This window comes from Lactuca sativa, chromosome 4 (assembly GCF_002870075.4).
Source record: "Lactuca sativa cultivar Salinas chromosome 4, Lsat_Salinas_v11, whole genome shotgun sequence".
Lineage (NCBI taxonomy): Eukaryota > Viridiplantae > Streptophyta > Magnoliopsida > Asterales > Asteraceae > Lactuca > Lactuca sativa.
Window position 1 is genome coordinate 148,513,846 of NC_056626.2, and position 24,089 is coordinate 148,537,934.

Here is a 24,089-nt window from a genome sequence, read left to right on the forward strand (position 1 = left end):
ACTCAGCGAGTCCAGTCCCTGACTCGGCGAGTCCAGGGGTCAGACAGAGGGAATTCCGGGTTTTTGCTGCTGTTTTGACTTGGATTTGATACCTAATTCGTTTTTTGAATTTAAAATCTGATTTTTATCTTAAATTAGTGATTATCTTTGCCAAAACAATAGATAATTTCAAATCTTTTAAATAATAGTTTGTTTATATGATAAATATTGATTATTTCAAATTATTTGGTAATTATCTAGTGACTAAAATAAGATTAGGTCAAATATAGATAATTATGAAATTAATTGTTTAATTTGAATTATTTGTTGTTTGATCCCTAATGTTTTGAAATGTTTCAAAACTTGCCCTCAAGTTTTGGAATTTAAAATTTGATTAAAAGTCTAATTTTTGAAATGTTAAATTCTAAAACCCTAGTATTTTGAAAAGTTCAAATCACACCCTTATGGTTTTGTTAATTAATTGAAGTGTATAATTAAAAGTGATTTAATAAACCCATAAAGTTTTTGGTTTACATTTAATTAAATTAAAAGTATAATTTACTAAGTTAAACCACCTAGTATTTTAGAAGTGTAAAATACACCCTATACTATATATAACATTAAAATTCTAATATTATATATATGTATGAGTAAACAGTCAGTCTTACCGTTAGTAGGCCTCATTCACGAAGCTGGTCTATAAGGGGTGTTTAAGGAAATTGCCTATAAAATGGCGATTGAATGGGTATCCACTCTTACCCACCGCACTCTTGACTAGTGGAGGGTCGTTAGCCGAACGGGTAGGATAGGACAGAAACCTTCCAATATAAGTATAATGAAGTACAAAGTAACTAAATGCTTTTTCAAATTCCCAAATCATAGTTACTTTAGGCAAAATGTGAAATTGTATGCTAACCCATGGAATTACACTTCATACCCTTGTCAAACGTTAGTGGAGCGTGTGTGGTTAACCGACACACTAGTTTGGGGATGACATTGGTGGCGAAGGGTGGCTCGATGCTTATCATAGATCAATGGAGCGTGTGTGGCTAACCGGCACATTGATTAGGTGATAGTAGCATTGGGTGCACCACGTGATTCGTATGGTTATTCACACCTTGTTTGTGATCCTCGGCATCCCAGTCACAAATAGTAGGGCATAATCGAGATTTAACATGCCATTGAAAAGTTCAATGAATCTCAATAGATCTAGGAGTTTCAATTCATTTAAAACTTAAACTTCTTTTTCGTTTTTCATGGTGGAAATTGGTAAATCGTCATTTACCTACCTTCAAATATTTTGCAACTAGATTACAACATTCCTTTTCTAGGTTGTAGAATATTGTGTTGGATCCTAGCCTTAATGACTCATTTGGGTGTTTTATTAAGGACTCTAATCAACTTAACTTGAATTTTCTCCCGTTTTGTAGATGTCTAACCGGTGTATTCCCGAATCCCAAGGAAAAAGTGTTCCTAATAAAAGTGAAAGCTTGATTCAAAGTGAGAGATCAATGTGGACTAGCTTAATTTCACTTCCTCCTCTTCCTCCTGTTGTTCTCCCTAGCCCTAATAATCGAAGACTTGAAAGGTTCAAGATCACCGAATCCCTATTGGAAATGGAACATCAAGATGGCAAACCCGTGTGTGCTCACATCCTAGGGATGAAATCACACATTGATAGGTTGATCATGTTGGGTGCGTCTATCTCAGATAAGTTGGCTGTGGACTGGGTTCTTCAGTCACTCCCTGAATCATATGATAAGTTCATTAGAGAGTATCATATGATGAAACTTGACGCAACCCTCATTGACTTAACTTATATGCTTATTGCTGCTGAATCAGAAATGATTTGGCAAAGTAATGGAGCATATTTGTCCAATAAGTCAACCAACCATGCCTCCGTGGATAATCTAGGAGAATCCACCTGTTCCTGCTGCCAAGGAAAGGGGAAATGGATACAAAGCTGCCCGAAGGACCTGAAGAATCTAAGAGATGGGAGAGTCGATAAGTGTGACTCTACTTCAGGTATAAAATCCACTATCTAACTCCATTTAAATTCCTATTCTTTATTCATAATGTGATAAGATTACATTTGCATGTTTTGCAGGTTTAGAGAAAAGAGAGGAAGTTTGATGGAAGAGCAAGATGAGTCTGATCACGAAGAAATGGATTTCGATCGCATGAATTCGAAGATCAGATTTTGAGCTTAGGAAGTTATGATAGACTTGTTAGGAGTATATGATTACATAGTTTTCATTTGAATTTTGCATTGTAAGGACATGTTTTCCGCTGTTTTTTTATGAATAAAATAAATTTTGGTTTTTATCTTATTTGTTTATCCTTGCAATGAAATTTATGGAAAATTGATGTTTGTGTACTTCTATTATTAGCAAAATGGATTTGATTCTTAATTATGTTATTTGTGGAAATGTCAAAAGTTTACAAAATAAGGAGAGTTTCTCATCGCCCAAGTTTCAATTGGACAGAAACTTGGAATCATGCAATGTGTACTGCATGATGAATGAAAAAACTTTCACATTTGGGAAACTTAGACTAATTCTTTGGCAAAGTGTCAATTGAAGGACTAGGAGATCGAGTACACTAGGTCGTACGTTGATCAAGTCTACCACAAGAGTGACAAAGATATTCGTCATGATTTACTAAAGTTTAGTAAATATGGTTATACTTATAAGATTGAGTATAATTTTGAGTTAACTAAAATAGTTTCAATCAATAGCAGAACGAATAAGAAGAATCAAGAAGGCAGAAAGATAAAAGTTTCTCCACTCTAAGAAGAAGGGAGAGTACCTTTTATTGTGTTTATGATGAAGTCTTAATGATTAAGAACCATATCTCAATTGATCCTCTAAGTGAGTCTTAGTGCATTTGCATGTCTAAGAAGAGGAATCAAGAAATGGTTAAATCAATAAGTCAATCATACTTCGTTCCAATATGAAGTCTTAGAGTCAAGATTGTGACATTGAGTGAAAAGTCTTCAGTAGGTTTATAACACTCATCAAATGTGGAATTTGGAAAAAGTTTTCTTATTCTTGCACATTTGAAATTGGTAAGTTGTGCTGTCTTGGATAAGACAAAGACCAACTAGGACCAATTGTGTGAAGTGTTTTGTCTTGATAAGAACTACACTAACTCTTGAATATTTGGTTTGTCAAGAAATGTTTCTTGACAAGAGAATCTTATATGACAAGGAGTCAGTGGGAGTCTTAATGGTCTTGAAAAATTTCAAGAACAAATCAAGAATAAACCTTATCGATCATCACTAGCACACGACTTGAGGTTTACAACCTATCGTGCTGACATTATTTTGTTTCTTTGCCATTCCAATTGAGTTAATTGTGTATGTGAGTTCTATGAGTACTCATTTGAATGCATACTAGAGCCTTAGTCGATGGAAAGTACATTGATATGTAAGGACAAGTTACTAAACTACTTGGAAGACATGGTGGGCACTCGTGTTACCATAGGGCAAGAAATCAAGATTAAGAAAGTTCGGTCCATATGAGTTTGGATTTGTCGCAAACCTTGGTTTTGGCAAATTCACATGGATAGGAACTCATACACCATAAAATCTAAGTGTCATAAGATTCCCTCCTTCATGAAAATGACTGTGAGGAAATACTTTCACTAAGAGAGGTTTTAAGAAGATAGCAATTGTGAAAATTGTATTCTCACATTCGATTATGGTTACGGCATCCCTTTCCATAGTTCGAATTGTGAGATTTTCCAATTAGTTTGAACATTTGGAACTTAGTAACATAAATTCTAAATTGTTTAAGCACACATATGAGCTATCTAAGGTAAAGGTGCATAAGTTCAAGAAGCTTAGATAAAGGCTTAGCGAAGCATCTAGTATTAAAAATATGAATTTCTGAAATTCAACAGGCATTGTTTTTCTGGAAGTTCATTCGCTTTCTTAATACATGTCAAAGCTAGTGGGAGCATAAGTGTTATGCTTATATGATAATAATCATCATGATAGTGGGAGCATAAGTGTTATGATTGTATGATTATTATGGCGAGTATTGCAAGTTAGCAATATTAATTATAGAAAAACAAAGATTCAATTTGCAAAGTTGCATGGGTTGAAACGTTGTTTTGATATAATTAAGGGAGAGAATATTATACTTCGTTTCAAAATCTAAAGCTTAGATTAAGAAATTTTAATATCTTCAGTCAAAGGATACATTGTGTGTTCTCAAATTTCGATTATGATTACGGCATCCCTCTTCATAGTTCGAATTGTGAGAACATGACACATAAAATATTATGGCAAAAGATTGGTAAAGTATCATATATTTATGTAAGACGTTATGCATCGTGTCCCATACGCTTCGGGTATAGGATCGATTGCAAATGCTATAATATTTACCATTCTAAAATTTTTCAAATGTCTAGCGCATTAAGAGGGAAAAAGGACTAGAATGGATTTTGACTAAAATTATTAAACAACTATCAAAGGACGATCCAAAGTTCGCTGAGGATTGGTCGCTTGTGAGTAGTTGGAAGTATGGTATTGGATGGACCATATCGACATTATTATGAATAGATAAGATTCTATTAAGAATGAGTTGTCATATGGCAAATGTGGAAATGTTTCCATATTGGGAGTTGGATATTAAGAATCTATGTCTAGATTAGAAACTTTTATGCAAGAAGGATGTTCAAAGGAATGTACTTTGAATGTGAGACTTCACGTCTATGGAATTGTCATGTAACAATTTCTAAGAAAGCACTTTGTAATTTCATTAGCCAAGTCTTGGTGACTTTTGTGCTATGACTTTACGAAAGGATCGTTGCGTAAAATGTTAGAATCTAGCATATTCTAGTAGTGGAAGAACCTTGTGTTCTTACACTAATAATGGGGATTGAGGAATTGTGAAATGAGAATCATTGGAAAAGTTTTCAATTGTTCTATTTCACAAAGTAAGGACCATAGGAAACATAGTGTGCATGCTTTATGCATGGGACAGCTGTTGTTGTAATTTAAGTAATAAGTTGATTTTCTGAAACAGTAAACGATAATAATGAGTAATCAATATGGTGGTTAAATAGAAGTGTTTTATTTACTCTCACAAGTTTGAGGCCATATAGGATTAAATATTATTGTTATGTTTCAATTTGCATGTTTTGACTTCCATAATAACTAGGTTATTCAAACATCCACAGTCGGTCATACGTTGGAAGTAAGTATGAAGGAAGACTGTCATGAATCTGTCTGTAGATTGTCCGAAGTGTTTAGACATAGCACAAGTTTGCTGCAGAGTTCATGAGTGCTTTGATAAGATTAAAGTATCGGATTAAACCCATGCTCACTTGGATCACTTCATGGTTTTATCATGAGTGATTAGTGAGACGATAATATTGTATATTCTTGAAACCGAGACGTGTGAGTTGTTATTTGTTGGTCGGTTACACATTGATAATAAGTAAACGCACCAGTAACTTGGTGTTATAAAACTTATTGTTGTGTGTGATTCGATGAGTGAATGCAAGCGAGCATTTGAGTCGAAGTTTATCCATTCCTTTTACCCAAAGTGGGATAAAAGCGATATCATTGGGCCTCTCGATGATTTAGTGATGACACCTAAGCGCTTGGCCAAGCCGGGACTAAGTTGATGTGTTCAATTGTAGTCTGTTATCAGTCGTCATAAATCAGAAGTCGGGAAATAGTATAGAGAGAATGATTGAAATTCATGTCTTTTGTCTATACGATATCTTGAGAATGGAGGAATATATGATCCCTTATCTAGAGGACACGCTATCTGATAAGATCAGAGTTAACAGCGGCTTTTGAAAGCTACGATTGCTGATCAGGTTCTGAAGTCATACGGAAAATAGTTATTAGACTTATCCAAGTGGGAGACTGTTGGATTAGTGTCTAAGTCCATAACTATTTTGGTATGTACTTGACCCGATTATGAGCATGGTCCTTTTGGGTTGCCTTCACCATAGCAATATGTAGGATGATTTAAGGAGAGAAAGGTTTAAATATGATTTATTAATATATTATGAGAATAATATACTAAAGGAGAAATCATATTGTTTAATTAATATTAGTCAAGAATTAATTGATAATTAATTTTGTGGCTAAAAGTGATTAATTAAACTTAGGGGACTGGACTGCAATTATTGGATAATTGAGTTATTGGGCTAAGGAATACTAAAGGAACAAGGGGTGAACGAAATTATGATGGAAGCCCATCATATTTTCGTCCATGGCCTTATCCAGAAGGTTCCATGGGCTGCTTAGAGTTTAAGCTGTCCATTAGGGTTTTGACTGAAACCCTAGCAGCCCACACAAGTATATAAAGGACCCCTTAGGCTCCAAAAACGTGGACAACACTTCCATTAGGGTTTCCAGCCGTTTTTTGGTGTCTCCCCTCTCTTCTCCTCTTCATCCAAGTTGTATATGGTGTTTGTGACTCCATTAGAGGTGCAACACTTGAGGCACTAAGCTTTCTAAGGCCAATCCAAGCAAGGAATTGATTGTTATTGCTATATAACAATCAAAGGTAATTCTATAAACCCTAATTCAGTTTGTAATATGTTAGATCTAAGTTTGTTAGTCTTGGATTCAAAGCATGTTCAATAGAGAAACCTAGATCCAAGCATTAGGGTTTGTATGAGCACATAGGACTGTTCTTATGCATAAAACCCATCATTTTCAACCCACAATAAATAAGTTATTAGCTTTATAAAACCAAACAAACCCGATTACCCATTCCCGTTATCCTCACTTTACGTCCTTAAAACATCTAACACAATGGACCTAGTCTAAGGACTATCATCGGGATGGACACTACTGCTAGGGGGATTCCTCAGCAATAAATGTCCTTAAGGCAACCATGTGGGGGATGGAGTACATCTGGTGAGCACACAGTTCAAATAAACACACAGTTCAAATAAACACCTACAGGTTGCGAGCCTACTAGTGTTCCGCTAGACTGTCTAGAATAGTCTGTGGTCGTCATCTATACTCCGCTAAATGACTGGATCATCAATAACATCTATAACGAGGCCTCTCATTATTTTATTTTGTCACACAGCAACTATTACATCTACCCATGTTTTACCCAACACATTTTGTAGATATAAAATACATATACAGTTTAAATCATTGAAAACATGTATAAAACGTTCATCCAGCATAGATAGCAAGTATTCAGATAATATGCACACATAGCACGTAATTTATATAAAATACTTCATATCTATGTGTAAGCTGAAATTAACTATGCACTCACTTGATTAGGTGGTGACTCGGTACTTGAACAACACTTCGTTATCTCAAAACAATTTTTCCTTGACCAAAACCTAATATTAATACCACTAGAGTTTAGTTTTAACGTTAATCGCGACTAATTAATTTTCTAGCTATTATTACTATTATATAAGCGTTAAATAACACTCAATATAACTCATAATAATAACCCAAATAATTATTTTAAGGTCCTAATAATGTTACTATAATTAAATAAAAGCTATATCAAATATAGTATAGGCGTAACTTACTTACAGCGGGTTTATATTAAAAACCGGGCTTTGCTGGAGTGGCGTTTCCAAGCCGAAAGTAGGGACAAAGCTTCTATCTCGGATTTACAAAACTGTATCGAATTCGCTGCGCTCGAAAAGTATGGACAAAGCTTCGTCCATAACTTTTGCATACGAGCTCTATTATCGACGTTCTTTATATCCACGCATTGGTATTTATGAGTAATACAACTTTCTTTTAGATCCCGTCGGCTAATTCTCACTCTATCTCAGATTTACAAAACTGTATCGAATTCGCAACGCTCGAAGAGTAGGGGCTAAGCTTCATCCACATCTTTCGCATATGAGCTCCGTTTTCGATTGTCTTTTTATCGTTTAACTCCTATTAACGATATCTTCACTTATCATTTAGATTATTTTGGCTAAAAATGGACCGATCTAAAATTCAGATTTCGGGTTGTGCACTTCTATGCACACTATCGGTTTAACATATACTACGACTTTCGTTTAGATCGCTAAGGCTAAATCTCGCGCTATCGTAAATTCACTATTTACGCCTCCCAGTATCGTGTCCGTTTCGTCGCGAAACTTCGACGGGTCATAACTTCTTCGTTATAACTGGGATTTCGACGCTCTTTATATGTACGGAAACCTTGTAACATATACTAAAACTTGGTTGAGATTATTTATTCTTAATAATCTTTTGTCGAAAAGTCGTTTTTGACCCCTATTGCCTCTAAATTGACTAGCCCGGATCTACGTGTGTTACAGACGGCGTGGGCATACTTCACCCAGTAGGAAAGTGCCATGTCTCACTCCCACATGGGGAGAATCTCCCATTCCGTTAGCAACATGTATAAAATGATCCCTTCCCACTGAAGGAAGGGGATCATCTTCTTCCCTATGCAATTTTACCTAAATATCTCTCAGAAACATAAGCTAACATGATCGTCGGAGTGACGTCCCTGGAGAACTCTCGGTCGTCCTTAAACGACTCCTCTGTTTTTGGTTCTTAGGAAAACATCCAAAACCAACTCGTCAATATACGACCAATTCCCTGAAGATCGATATCAGTACAAAAACCTTGTTCCCTACCAACAGTATTTTCGAACTGCGATACTTAGCATAACAATTATGCTCCAACTAGCTTTGACATGTACCTAGAAATCAGGTGGACTTCTAGAAATCAAAACTCCTAAATTTCTTACTGAAGAATAGATTTATGTTACGTGATGCTTTGATAAGTCTCTAATCAGACTTCTTAAGCTTATGTGCCTACATTGGATAACTTATGTATGTTCAAACCCTTTCAAAACTTATAACTATAACTCTTAAAAGTTCAAAGAATTCCTTGCCATTCCTCACAATTCGAAATATAAAGATGGATGTCATAATCATATTGTGAATTTGAGAATTCAATTAACACAGCCAATATCCATACTGATCTTTACCAGATCCTTTAAAATCTACTAGCAAAAATGTTTCATCATAATCATTATCATGAATTAGAGTGAAACCTTTGCCACATAGATTTTATGGTGCATATGTTCCCATCCATGTGAATCCCTCATTTCCAACCTACAATCATAATAAAAGGTTTAAGACAATAACAAATTCAAATTTAGCTTTCCTTCATGGACTGAACTTTGCTGTTCCAAATTTCTTGCCCTCCGGTAGCACAAGGGCCTACCAGTGCTTCCATGTCGTTAGCAGCTCACCCATATGGATCAATGTACTTTCACTTACCAACGTGCTTTGCTTTTATAGATAAATGAAAATATAGAACTCATCAGCATTTCCAACATAACTAAAGCTGCACAAAAATACGACTGTGTCAAACAAACATGATTGTTATCAACCTCAATTCGTGTGCTAGTGATAACTAAAAGATGTTTTGTCGATTGACTCCCGAAACTCTCAAGATCAATAAGACTCCCACTCACTTCTTTACATATCAGTTTTTCTCTCAAGGAACATTCATTGACGAGCTAAAAAAATATTCAAAAGTTCGTGTGGATTCCCGACAAGAAAACACTTCATAGAAGTAGTCTCAGTTTATCTTTTGTTTTAATGTAAAAACATCACAACTTCAATTCTAAATGTGCTAGAGTAAGAAAACATTATTACACCACGTTTCAATAAGTTTCAAGATACTATTTGTAGTCACTAGAGCATGGCTCCAAAACTTGATTGGAAATGAAGTATGACTCATCTCTTGATTGAACCATTTCTAACAATATCTGATTCCTCTTCTTAGTTATATAATTGCACAAAGATGCTCTTCGAGAATCAATTGTGATATAGGTCCACAATCATTAAGATGATCATAAAACATGATACTAAAGTACTCTCTTTTCCTTTCAGATTGGAGAGACTTTTATCTTTCAGCCTAATAGATTCTTTTATTCGTTCGTTTACTCTTTTAAAACATTTTTTCAATTTATTAGAATTATGCTTAATCTTATAAACACAAACATATTCACCGAAGCATCAGTAAATCATGACGAATATAGCTATCGTCCTTTGTGGTGGATCTAAATAGCTCATATTAATATGAACTAGAATCCATCAGTCCTTTAGTTTGACTCATATAAACACATGATCAATGAATCAGTCATAAATTTCCAATGAACAAGATTCTCATACACCACTCAATTCGAATTGCATAAATCCAAGTTTATATCCTATTGAAATGTTGTGATGAAAATTCTTTTTCACTTGGTTAATTATGACAATACCACAACCGATATAATGAGAATCAAATCCACAATTAACATTGCTGAAGGGTCTAATTAATGGTTTGGTCTAGGCTTTCAATGTAATAGGTTCTTTTGAGTCAATATGCAGTTTTGGTAGCTCTTGTGTAGTTTACGGCCAACTATGAGTTTACCGTCGTAAACCCAAGGTCGGCCAGGTCCAGTATATATAGAGGTGTGCTAGGTCATTTAGTGGTTGTTGATGCCACAATGTTCACGGCTACTATTCCACAAGTTGTACCGGACGTTATTCCTAATAGAAAGCGTGTGCAAGCTTGTTTTCATTATTGTTTCTACTTGTTATCTATTATCATTGATTGTGTTTGTTGTTTGATCACTGGTAAGATCCGTTTAAGGACTTTACAATTTGTATCAGAGCAAAACCAGTGTCAAAGCATCCTAAAATCAAATTTTTGACTATATTCTTCATTGTTTACGACTGAAGTTGGTGTTTGCTGCGAAAGGGTTTCAAGCTTAATTCAAAAACTACGTTTTTTCTCGAATTTCTGGTAGATTACGGTCATAGCTTATGGCCGCAAACAGAGATTATGGCCGCAATCTCAATTCAGTTCTTGAACTGTAAACTTGGTTCTTAGGCCGTGAGTAAGGATTTTTCAACAACCGGAAACTTGGATTCTTGGACTGTAAACTTAGACCGCAAACACTTTACGACCGTAAACTCCGGACCATGAACAGAGTTTACGGCCGTAAACTCACTTTTGACCGTGAACTTTTGTCTGACCAGAAACTTAATTTATTTTTTTTAATAATTTAATTTCTATTTAATATTAATGGATTCAGAAAGTCAAACACACCACCACGAGTTGGATTTTGTAATGGGTACAACCACTCGAATTCCAAGACTGGTGTCCGCTGAAGGTTTCCCTGAATGGAAGTATAGGATTGAGAAGTACATCAAGATGAAGGACTTAAAAATTTAGAGAAGCATCATAAAAGATCGTGTCAGAATAACTACCACTGTTGCAGGGCAAGTGGTTAACAAGAAGATTGAGAATTACACAGATGAAGACTTTGAGAAGGTTGAAGAGCAAGAAAGGGCTTTGGCCACTCTGACTATGGCCCTTTCTCCTGATATAGCTCAAGGTTTTAAGGAGTATACTTTTGCTAAGGCTTTGTAGGAAGCCCTAATCGAGTTTTATGAAGGGAATGAAGACATGAAGAAGAGTCACCAAGATATGTTGCGACAGCGGTTTAACATGTTCAACTATGTTCCTGGAGAAACTCTTGAAGCACAACTGCAACGATTCACAACTCTTACCACTGAGATGACTGTAGCCGGGATCTTTTACACCAAGTGTGAAATAAACAAGAAGCTACTGAATGCTCACCCAAAGTCATGGGACATGAATGTAGCTATTATAAAGAAAACTAAGGATCTAAGTTGGCTCTCTTTTGCTGAAGTGATGGCAGTCATCAAGGCATGTTATATTGATGACAAACAACGGGAGATAAATCATGTGAATTCATACTCAGTTGTAACCCTTGGGATCTCTTCTAACAATGTTCTTTCACCTCTCACTTTTTCTTCTATAGGTCAACCCTTTGCTGCTCAGCAAGCTCAAATTCAGTCTTTTCCACTCCATTAGCTTCTTCTCTTCCTGCTGCATCAGCCATGCCTTTCTCTCAGAACCAATCATTTGTGGCTACTCAAGTTGCTTCTCCCTCCAATGTGGCTTCCTCATCAAATGGAAAGGAGGGTGATGAAAATCTTTCTCTTGCTATAGGGCTTGTTAACTGCTACAATGCACTTCTAGCTGGAGATCTTCTGCCCCAATTGTCATTTGCTGATCTCGATCAAATTCACTCTGAAGACGTAGAAGAAATGGATATCACATGGCAAATCGCCATGGCAGTTTTCAAGGCAAAACAGTTTGTAAAGAACACTGGAAAGAACAACTGGGGGATGAGTGCTGACAAGAAGGTAGGGTTCAGCAAGGGAAAGTTGCATTGTTTCAACTGCCATGAGCCAGGTCATTTTGCTCGTGAGTGTCCACAGCCGGATAGAAGATTGAATAATGACCGGACAATGGTTGCAGTTGGGAAAAATCGAAGCAGTGCTCAGGTCATCAGCGAGAAGGCCATGGTTGTGCAATCGTTTGACTGGGAGGATCAGATGCAGGCCTTGAACATATCAGGACCTGAAAATGCTCATTTGGTATAGGTTGGTGATGATGCTCCCGTGGAGATTGTTGCAGCTGAAGATCAAATGATGGTGCTGCAGTTTGCGTTGATGGTATCCTCTTCTCATGAACCAACTAAAAACGAGGTAAGTCTACCCTCATGCTCTCAAGCTTGTATTGATTATGTTAAAATTCTCCATGAGGAAATTGAGACACTACGTAGAGAAGTAGAGAACCTTACAATTTTTCGTGAACATAATGACTAGCTTAAAAGGGAAGTAGAGGACCTTAGGTATGAGGGTTACCAACTTAGAAAAGCACAAACACCTCTTAAGGCCCAGTTAGAATCTAAAATTAAGGACTTTAGGAGACTTCAGGAAGACTATAGTAATAAATGTAAAAATTATGACTACATAAAGAAACCTAACGCTGAGTTAGTGGCTGAAATTGAAACATTAAAGGGAAAATTTGAAACTGCTAATTTTGATTTTCGAAAATATGATGTATCAAGTGAGGTAGTTTCCAATATGATAGACCACTGCATGAAATTTAAACCAAATCAGTCAAAGGGTCTAGGGTATTGTCAAGTGCCTCCTCCTTTCAGCCATTTATATCAGTTTCAACCTTTGTCCAAGGAAGAGATTGCCAATGAAACATCCATGGTTTATGGTAAGCCATCTGGTTTTGTTTCGGGAGGATTTATTAATGTTGAAAGTACTAACATTTCTACTTCTCCTGTAGATCAATCCTTAAATCAGTCAAAGCACAAAGTTGAAGGATCTGTTTCTGAAAATAAAACTGAGTCTGAACCTGAAGCTTTAGTTTTAAATAAAGATTTTAATTTTTCTGATGTTGCAAGTGACAATGTTTTTTGTGATGTTTCTACACCGTCTGATACTGTTTTGAATGGTTTTAAAGTGTTTGATGATGTGGTTGGCAATTCTAATGTTTGTGATGATAATAGTGAAAAACCACCAGTTTCACGAGTTTCCCCATCTGATGCACCCTCACTTGTCTCACAACCTAATTCTTGTTCTTGTTCATGTGAGAAAAGCAATGGTGTTGGTATGGAAAAAAATCTGAACAATGTAGTACAAGTTTTAACAATAACAAACAGATTTGTTTCAGTTGTGGTATTGGTGGTCATATAGCTAGGAATTGTCCTAATCGAATGTTTGTACATTTTGAGTCACCAAGAGGAGAGAACAAATTCATAGGAAGGTCTTTAACTAGAAAGTCCTCTAGAAATCGTTCTCGAAATAATGATTAGAAGGACGATCGGTGTAGAAAACAGGCTGTTTTTCGAAAGCATAAAAAGGTCATTCATAAAAAAGTCCCAGGTAGTTTGCCAAAACCGAACATGGCCAAGCCAAGGTTGGTTTCTTCAAGAAGCAGCAATGGGTCTTCAACCAATTCTGGTAGAAAACCCAAGTGCTCCAAGCAAACTGATAAAAATCCTATTTCAAAATCCCCCGGGACTATTAGAAAACCTAATTATCAATGGTTTCCCAAATTAGCCTCCAATCCATCATTTGTGTCCTCTGAAAAATTATTAAATAATGATAGATCTGAAAAGGCATCAAGACAACCCAGGAAAATGATGACCTGGGTTCCCAAATCTAAATAAACCCGCACATTTTGTAGGGACAGTTGCGGGGGAATGTCGTCAGACTTTGGTTCGTCAACAGCGGCTACTCCCGGCATATGACAGGAGATATCGTCCAACTGCATAATGTTCAATCTTTTAATGGGGGATATATTTCCTTTGTGGGTGGAGAAGGTGGCAAAATCACTCAAAGAGGAACTGTCACAAATGGGGTGTTAAGTTTCGAGAATGTCAACTTTGCTCCCGAATCGAAGCATAGTTTGTTGAGTACGTCTCAGATATGTGACAAAGGCTATTCTACACATTTCACTGAAAAGGAATGCATGATTCTCAAGCCATGCTTTGTCATTCCGGAAGAGTGGATTCTTGTAAAATCTAAAAGGGATGGGAATGCTTACATCATTGATATGAATAGCAATTTTCCAGAACAAGTTATGTGCCTCTTTTCAAAGATCTTAGAACAAAATGCAATGCTATGGCATCGAAGACTCGGTCATGCTAACACCAAGAACTTGAATCATCTTGCAAAGAATGAGATGGTCTGTGGTTTTCCTGTCAAAGACTTTATCACGTTTGAAAAGTGTATGTCATGTGCCCATGGTAAGCATCACAGAAAACCACACCTGCCAAAATAGGTCAACTCAATTAGTCAGGTGTTTCAAGTGCTATATATGTATCTATTTAGACCAGTAAACGTTCTCAGCATTAACAAAAATTCATATTGTCTGGTTGTGATTGATGATTTCTCTCGTTTTACGTGGGTTTTCTTTCTATCCAAAAAAGTCGGGGTTGCTGATCTAATTAAGAAATTCATTGTGTTGATTGAGAACCAAACTAACAAACGGGTGAAGGCACTTCGTACCGACAACGGAACAGAGTTCAAGAATTCTGTTCTTGATCATTTTTGCGCAGAAAAGGGTATTATGCGTCAATACAGCTCCGCTCCCACACCTCAACAAAATGGTGTTGCTGAGAGGAGAAACAGAACTTTAAAAGACGCTGCAAGGATGATGCTGTGTGACTCCAAACTACCAGTTTTCTTTTGGGCCGAGGCAATAAACACTGCTTGCAACGTTCAGAATCGCGTGTTAATCAACAAAGCTCAGATAAAGACCCCGTATGAGATTCTATATGGTCACAAGCCTTCAGTCAGTCATTTCCGTGTATTTGGCTACCCTTGCACCCTTCTTCACCAAGAGACCAACCCGAAGTTTAATGCCAAAGCCGATGATTGTTACTTCGTAGGGTATGCTGCTCGCACCGCTTATAGGGTCTACAATAAGATGAAAACGCAGGTTGTAGAATCTTATGACATGCGCTGGTTGGAAGAAAATGAGACAGATGCTCGAGTAGGTCCGGATTGGTTGTTTGATTAAACATCTATTTTCAAATCCATAAATGTGTTTTCGGGTAGCTCATCTGGATCTGTCTCTGGTTTGAAGAATGTTTCTGAAGATGAAGACGAAGAAGTTGTCTACAGACCTCCAACGATATCCTCTTTACAACCTGAGGGGGAGTCCTCTACTTCGCTTGGGGGGGAGTCCTTTGCTTCGCCTGAGGGGGAGTCATCTGTACATCCTGATAGTCCAAAATCTCTAGTTCAGAATGATACTCCTGATGCTGAAACTACAACACTCACTCCTATAGAAAGAGAGTTCATGTCTAAAGATGCTTCCGCTGTTACTTAAACCTTTATGGAACTTCTCTTTCCTGAAAACATTTCAAATTAGTTTGTAGCAGAGTCGTATGGCGCGGCTCAATCAACAAAAGAAGGAGGTGTCAATATTCACAATCTACCTGTCTCTCTTAATGATATCAGCCAAGAAATACCCTCAAGGATTCAATGTGATCATCCGATCGAAAACGTCATTGGTCAGCTAGGCGACGACGTTAAAACCAGAAGTCAGAGTAGAGATGTCAATACCTATCTTTACTCTTGCTTTATCTCTCAAATAGAGCCCAAGAATGTTGAACTGGCTCTGAATGAGCCTAGTTGGGTAGATGCATTGCATGAAGAATTACATCAATTTGAAAAACTCAGGGTTTGGAAGTTGGTTGAGTTGCCAAAGGGCAAAAAGTCTCTTTACACACAATGGGTCTATCGAAATAAGCAGGACGATTCAGGGGTTATAGTGCGAAATAAAGCTAGATTGGTGGTTCGTGGGTTTCGACAAGTCGAGACTCTTATTACACTGAAGTTTATGCTCCAGTAGCTCGCTTGGAGGCTATTCGTATCTTCGTTGCATATGCCTCTTACATGAACTTCACCGTTTACCAAATGGACGTTAAGACTGCCTTCTTGTATGGCAAGGTGAAGGAAGAAATCTATGTTGATCAGCCCCCTAGGTTCATTGACTCTAAGTTTCCTAATCATGTCTACAAATTGGACAAGGCATTGTATAGGTTACATCAAGCTCCTCAAGCGTGGTATGTGACTCTAACAAAGCACTTGCTCGAGCATGGATACTCTTGTGGCACTACCGATCAAACTTTGTTTATCAAGCATGTCGGTAATGATCAGATTTTGGTTCAAATCTATGTTGACGACATTATCTTTGGGTCGACCAGTCCGCAGCTTTGCAAGGAATTCGAAGGTGTTATGAAAAAGAGGTTCGAGATGAGTTCGTTGGGGGAAAAGACCATGTTTTTGGGACTTCAAGTCAAACAAAATTCAACCAGAATCCTCCTACATCAAGACAAGTATGTGGAGGATATTCTTGAGAATTTCGGGTTTCACGACGCCAAATCTGCATCGACGCCAATGGCTGAAAGACCTCTTCTGACTCCAGATACTGATGGCGACTGCGTAGATCAGACCCTCTACAGATCGATGATCGGATCGTTGATGTATCATACTACAAGCCGTCCAGACATTATGTCTGCAGTTTGTCAATGCGCACGATATCAGGCAAATCCTAAACTTTCACATCTTAATGTTGTCAAAAGAATTTTTCGGTATATCAAAGGTAGCCCAAAATTGGGTCTTTGGTATCCGAAGAATTCTAAATTTTATTTATATGCTTTTGCTGACAGTAATTATGGAGGCTGTGAGCTTGACAGGAAATCTACTTCAAGAGGGTGTCAATATCTTGGTGACAGACTAGTGTCATGGTAGTGCAAGAAGCAACACACTGTCTCAACCTCAACAACGGAGGCGGAATACGTTGCCACATCTGCCTGTTGTTCTCAAGTTATCTGGATCCAACATCAGCTATTGGACTATGGTTTTGAATTACTTAGAAACCCCCATTTACTATGATAATGAGGCCGCAATTCAAATTGCCAAAAATCCATTCCAACATTCTAAGACGAAGCACATCGATATTAAAATTCATTTCATCAGAGATTGTTATGAACGTTCGCTAATCCGGATGGAACAGGTTCCGACTGCTAATAATGTGGCGGATCTTTTCACTAAACCTTTTAACAAAGCTCGTTTCGATGTGCTTGTGGGATTTCTAAAAATGATTCGTTTTGAGGATTAAGTTTTTCTGTTTTATTTTTTTCTTGTTTTCTTAATTCTTCTTAATTTTTAAATTTATTTTAGTTTCTGTAGGTAGGTTAGTTTAAATTTGCGCATTTTATTTCCTTTTATTTTTATTCTCACCCATGCACAAATTTTGGGGGAGAAATAATTAAAAAAATCCAAAAACAATAAAAACTCCAAAAACAATAAAAAAAACCAAAAAAAATAAAAATATTGCTGATAGTTTTGTTTGTAGGTATTGTGACGGGAAATGATATTAGCAAGTGATAACGGGCAATCTGAATCTGTGTAACGTACCTAAATTGGATTGTATACGTTTTGTGCTCGATGCGCTGGTGGGCACGAAATATTTTAAATGGACTTGACTAGGGAGAGTTGAACTTAATGAATTCAAAGACTTGACAAATATTAGCCTAGTTAGATCCGTTTAGCCTGACATTACGATGCTCGCATAGGTTGAGCAGGGAGATATACATGAGAATCTACCGGTCACATTAAAAGAACCCGTATCTAGAACTGTGGATTAACTTTTCCTTGAGTGCAGATTCAGTCCTTAATTCCGGTTTTGATGGGGTGACTGGGGAATTCTGATAAACTAGGTCTGTAGAAGATTATTTTCTTGCTTTCTGTCTGTTAGTCATATGTTGACTCCTCTACGTGATCGAGAGATCCGACCTGGACTGTGACATATGCAATTTTATCTTTCTGCATCTTCTCTTTATGCAATTCTATCAATCTGTTAGCCATATACTGTCTCTTCTGCGTGACTCAGAATCCGACCTGATACACAGTATATGCAACATTCTCTTCTCAATCCCACTAAAACTTCAGTTAGTCATATGTTTCATCCTCTACGTGATTGGAAGAGATCCGACCTGGATGTATAGCATATGCATTCTAAATCTATCTTCTCTCTTAATAATTGTCTGCTCACCCGATGTAAGGAGTATTCTGGAAGTCCTTGATGGCTGGAGCATATCAGGAAGCGGGAAACACGTTCTAGTACAATTAAAATTTGAACACATACAGATTGTCTGTAGATCTCGCTTCTCAATTTAGGTGGACAACAATATCCCTGGTTGTAGTCAGTTAAATGGTCAGGAAATTTATTTAAGAATAAGGGCTAAAAATGTCATGTTATTGGTAAATAGTCCAAATTACGTCATAAATGTTTCGTGCTTAAGTGGACCACAATACTGACGATCGATCAGACGAAGACGTGAAAATAAGGGTACCGATAAGTGGAATAGGGTTGTCCAACAACTTTGATCCCAGTGTTACAAATTTTTTCTCAGTAATTAAATTCTTATGTTTTGTTGTGTATTTTATTTTTATTACATTTTATTTTATTTTTAATTTTAATTTTAATTTTTAATTTTTCATTTTATTTTGTTAATTGTTAAAATTTGGCTGTTAATTTTTAATTATTAAATTTTGCAAATTAATTTTATTTTACTTTATTTTATTTTATTTTAATTTTAATTTTAATTTTAATTTTAATCCTCAAAAAGGTTTGTTTTTGAAATTTTTTGAAAAACTTGGACTATGTCTTACACTGTGTGGCTAGCAGGTAAAAGATTCTTGGGTATTTAGGGAGTTCACAGCCGGAATCATCCTCACTTTTCGATTTCCGGCCGCAAACTCTCCTCCCCTCTCTCTCTTTTCGAAAAAAACTTCTCGTTTTTTGTGAAATTGCTCCGATAGATTCGAAGGTATCATGTTTTCGACCGTGGATATGTGTTTATTTCAGATATTGAACGATTTTTGAGCCTAAAATCAACAAAAAAGGGTTTGTCAGAGTTTACGGCCCAAGCTTACGGCCGTGAAGAGTTTACGATTGTAAACTCAGTTTGCGGCCATAGGTTTGCGGTCACGAGTTTACGCCGTAAACTCTCGTTGACCGTAAACCACCCGTTGACCGTAAACTCCCCATTAACCTGAAATTTAATTTTAGAAATTAAAAATTCACTCTTAGGCTCAAAATTAAATTATTTAAAATATTATTTGCTCAAAATTTTTCTCTTGTCTTACTTGGTGTGTTTTAGTGCAGACAAAATGGCAGCATTAAAATTTGCAGATATGTACAACTTGGCGATGGTTCTCGCTGATCTTCCGGTGGCTCATGGGGACTTCAAATAGATGATTCATGGATTACGAGAATGCTGTTTGGCCTTTGCCATCACTATAAACACTGTTGTCTACCAGAAAATCATTCGGGAACTCTGGCAGACTGCCAAAATGACAAGGGACGATGATGGAGCTGTGACGGTGAATGCGATCATTCAAGGATGCATGATTGTTATCGATGAGTCTTTTGTGAGAGAGACCCTACTGATTAACGACCTTCCAAGCTTTCCCACGGAGATCGGTATTGAAGATGATCAGAAGATATTACAGAAGATGGGGTACGAAGGTGATTCTCCACCTACAATGAAGAAGCTATTGTCGCCCTATTGGAGATTTCTAACCCACGTGTTCGTGAGTTGAATCTCCGGCAGATGGTCCGGTGCAGACGAAATATCCCTGAGAAACACTGGTGCTATTGTTTCTCTTGCTGTGGGGATCGGCTTCAACTTTTCTAGGTTTATCCTGGATGAGTTTGTGGTCAACATTAATGCCACCACTCGGGATACCTTCCTAATGTACCTGCGATTCATTCAACACTTCATCAATAAACAATTTCCTTACTTGGTAAAGGAGGGAGAAACACTTGATATGAAGCCCTTGGGCCCTCAAACCATTGGGCTCGTTAAACAAAATCGCAAGGAGAAGGTGATCTTTCAGGGGTTGTATCCATTGGTTAAGTTCGGACGATTTGCTGAGCCGAATGAAGCCACCGAGTCACACGGATCTTCAGATAAGATATCATCGGAGCCCACTTCGTTGGAAAAGGTGATCTCAGACGGAGATGTGATCATCATGTCAGATCAAGAAGGAGAAGAGACTGTTGCTCCTGCTATGTCAGTAGCCGAGGAGCATGACCTCAAAACAGTTCAAGTTGAAGGAGATTACAATGAAGGGTCTTCCAAGAATATTGTTGAGCCTAATCAATATGAAGACCTTGATCTCATAGGTTTCGATAGAGATGAGACTCCAATTAATTTTGGAACTAATGATGATTTTCTGTCAAACGTCAACCTCAACTAGCTGCTAGATAATCTCAGTGATGTTGCTCACACGGCAACGGAGAGTAGTGATACAGAAGACGCTCTCGAATCAACACCCTTGACTACAGAACAAGTGGTTGTTTCTACAATTCCAATTGTGACAGTGTCAGGGATTCCTCCCCTTGACGTTGCCTCACCTACATCTGAACCACTTCAGGGTGATTTCTCAACAAACCAGACTTCGCAGCCTCCATCCAAAAGAAGATGACGAGATCCTAGGTTCGGGCATCTGGATTCTAGCTTGTCTCAGGGCTTGCCATTTACTCCAACTACCACTCCTGCTATTGTAACTACAGAACCTTTACGTGAAGGCCCTAACACATTTTTTGAAGCCGGTGGCTCCTCTGTTCCACCAGGATTCTCTCCTCCAAGAACAGATCTCGATGTGGCCTCTGTGCGTTTGGCCTTGCATCTTGCTCAAGAACAAGTTGTGGCACCTTCTTCTAAGGGCAAAGAATTGCTTTTAGAGAAGGTCAGTCAAGAGAAGATGACTCCGTGATTGATGAACTTCAAAAAAGAGTGAATGTGCTGGATCAGAAAAATATTGAGCTTAGCATTCGAGTTGAAGATCTCTTGAATGAGAATACAAATTTGAAGATTCATGTTTCTGATCTCCAAGAAGATAAGGAAATAAAGTCCAGGCAAATCTCTGAGCTCCTAGATCATTTCAATCTTCTGACCTCCAGCTACTTTAGTCTCAAGAAGAAGCGTGAAAAAGACTTTGGTGATAAGTATAAGACATCCACAGATGAGTATAGAATCGATCTTCACTCTCAGGCTCATCCTATTGTTGTGCCAACTGCGCAGATTTCTTGAGTGGTGAATCGTTTTGAAGATGTCACACCCCCAAACCAAGGATGGCGGAAACGTCCGGGGGTGGAGGACTTCATGTACAGTATCACAACAACGTGTATAATAGTGCTCAAAGTAAATACAACCATCATAAATATAATTGAAAAAGTTACACCAAAGTATATGTTTACATGTTTCAAAATCAATTACATTATGATGACAAAAATAAATTGTTGACGGTTTAACGTCCCATCCTCAAAGCGCTGAAGTTTTCCTGTTTCACTGATTTCCTGAGAATACAAGTAGTTTTGAAAAAAAAGTGTCAACAATTAAGTTGGTGAGTTCATAAGAGTTTTGTTTGAAGTAGAAACCATTTTCCTTGTAAAATCGATAGGGTTTGATTTCCAGAAAATCCAATATTTTCTTAGTTAAGTATGAACAGAATATTTCTATATGATGCGTTAATGAACACAAGAATGACCAATAGATTTCCCCTATAATCGTCCAACGTATATAAGTTATGTAAGATTTAAGTTAGATAAAACGTTGAATATAGTGGGTCTGCCCTAGGTCCACAACCCAACGAGGAACAGGAGATGAGGCGGGCCCCACCAATTCTAAGCCAATCAAGACTAAATTCTTATATGACTCAAGCATATACGCTCAGCGATCATGGTTGAAGTTTAACAATTCTAGATGAAATATAGTTTTAATACCGAAATAACTATTCTATGTGAACCCGGTACTTTGGAATGTACCCATTCATATGAAAACCCGATACTTTTCCTCAAAATGTGAAGTGTAAGTTTTTATGTTATGAAATAGTGCATCCTAGAATTCCCTATAGATTCCTTCTATGATTTCCTTTTGTATATAATTTATATAAAATTAAAGTTAGATAAAACGTCGAATGTAATGGGTCTGCCCTAGGCCCACAACCAAACGAGGAACAGGAAATAAGGCGGAACCACCAATTCTAAGCCAATCACGACTAGATTCTATATAAGTCTAGCATATACACTTAGAAATTATAGCCGAAAACTAACAATGCGAAAGTGAATGTGGACTTAACCCAAAAACCGGAACCAATCCTAGTGTAGTGTACGAAATAGTATTAGTGACCGTGAACATAAACTATACATATCATAGTTCATCGGATAGTGATAGTGACTAGTGAAGATGTACTATGCATATTATAGTTTACTAAAAGTGGTTGAGATGGTGAATATAACCTATACATATCATAGTCCATCAAATAGTGATAGTGGTAGAGAACATGAACTATGCATATTATAGCTTATCAAAAGTGGTGGTGATGGTGAATTCCTTTCTTGTAATTAAGTTCGTAGTGTAGATGAAACATAAACTATACCTGTTATAGTTTATCACTTTGTTTGTAATATATATATGCCATAACTATATCGATTATAACTTGCATGTTCGTTTGTGGGGGTATAATGGCTTAACTATACTTATTATAGTTTATCATAATTATTCATAGTGGTAATACTCTTTTGTATGTGTGACACCTTTAATAATGTGTTTGTTATGTAAAATAACCCTAAACTATACCTATTATAGTTTATTAAGTATTTGTGTGGGTAGTGAGCATAAGCCTTACTTGTCATTGTTTACCAATGTTTGTATTTTAATGGATATAGCCTTGTAATATCATTGATATATTTACCATACTTATGGAGGTAAGAATCCATTTATTTTCTGATGAATGTCTATATAATAAGACAAGATGACATATATGGTAATAACACATCATCACATGCAGGTGCACACCTTGCTCAACAAGTTACAAGGTGTATATGAAATAGAAGACATTTTTCTAGTATTGCCATTTCTATTCTGTTTTAGAAAATTCATAGAAAAATCATACGGAGTCAAAAACTAGATCCGTAAATTCTGAGAGTTCCTAAAATGAGTCTAGTTTACTCATAATTTTTATCATGATTTTTGGAAGCCTTTAACTTATATTAAAATACTCATATTCACAGACTGGTCCGGATTTGTGTTTGAAAAGACAGGCTGTTTTGTAAAAATCATCATAAATTGTAGAGAAATCGTGTGGAGATGTGCAAGTAGTCATTTTAAAGCTAAGAAGTGGAACTACTTGCAGATAAAACAGTTTTGAAAACTAAAATGTTTAAGTTGTCCAAAATAGTCTGTGAATGGAGTTGAACTTTTCTGATGAAGGCTGTTAGAAAAGTGTAGTTATGTTCTTGGTGTTTTAACTTGTATCCCCCCCCCCCTAAAAACTTGAGAAAACATGAAAATGTAGGGGTATGAACTCACCTTGAGTGATTTTAGAAGATAAGTGTTGAAGAAGAGAAGTGTTAAAATCAAGAACACTTGACGAATCACTTGAAGATTCGAAGATCTAACAAGAAGGTGATGATGTTTGTGTAAGCAATCTATGATCTTGAGTAGGAGGATGTGTAATAATCATAAGAAAGATGATGATACTTACTAAATGAAGGAGAAAAGTCTTGGAGTATGCCTTGAAGTTCTTGAATTTGAGAGAGAAAGATGAGAGAGTTTGGAATGTGGGAAAAATGAGAGAATGAATGAAGTGTAAGGAGAGAGGGTGGATGTTCCAGCCCTAAGAATGTGGGAATGGTTGAAAATGATGAGAAAGGA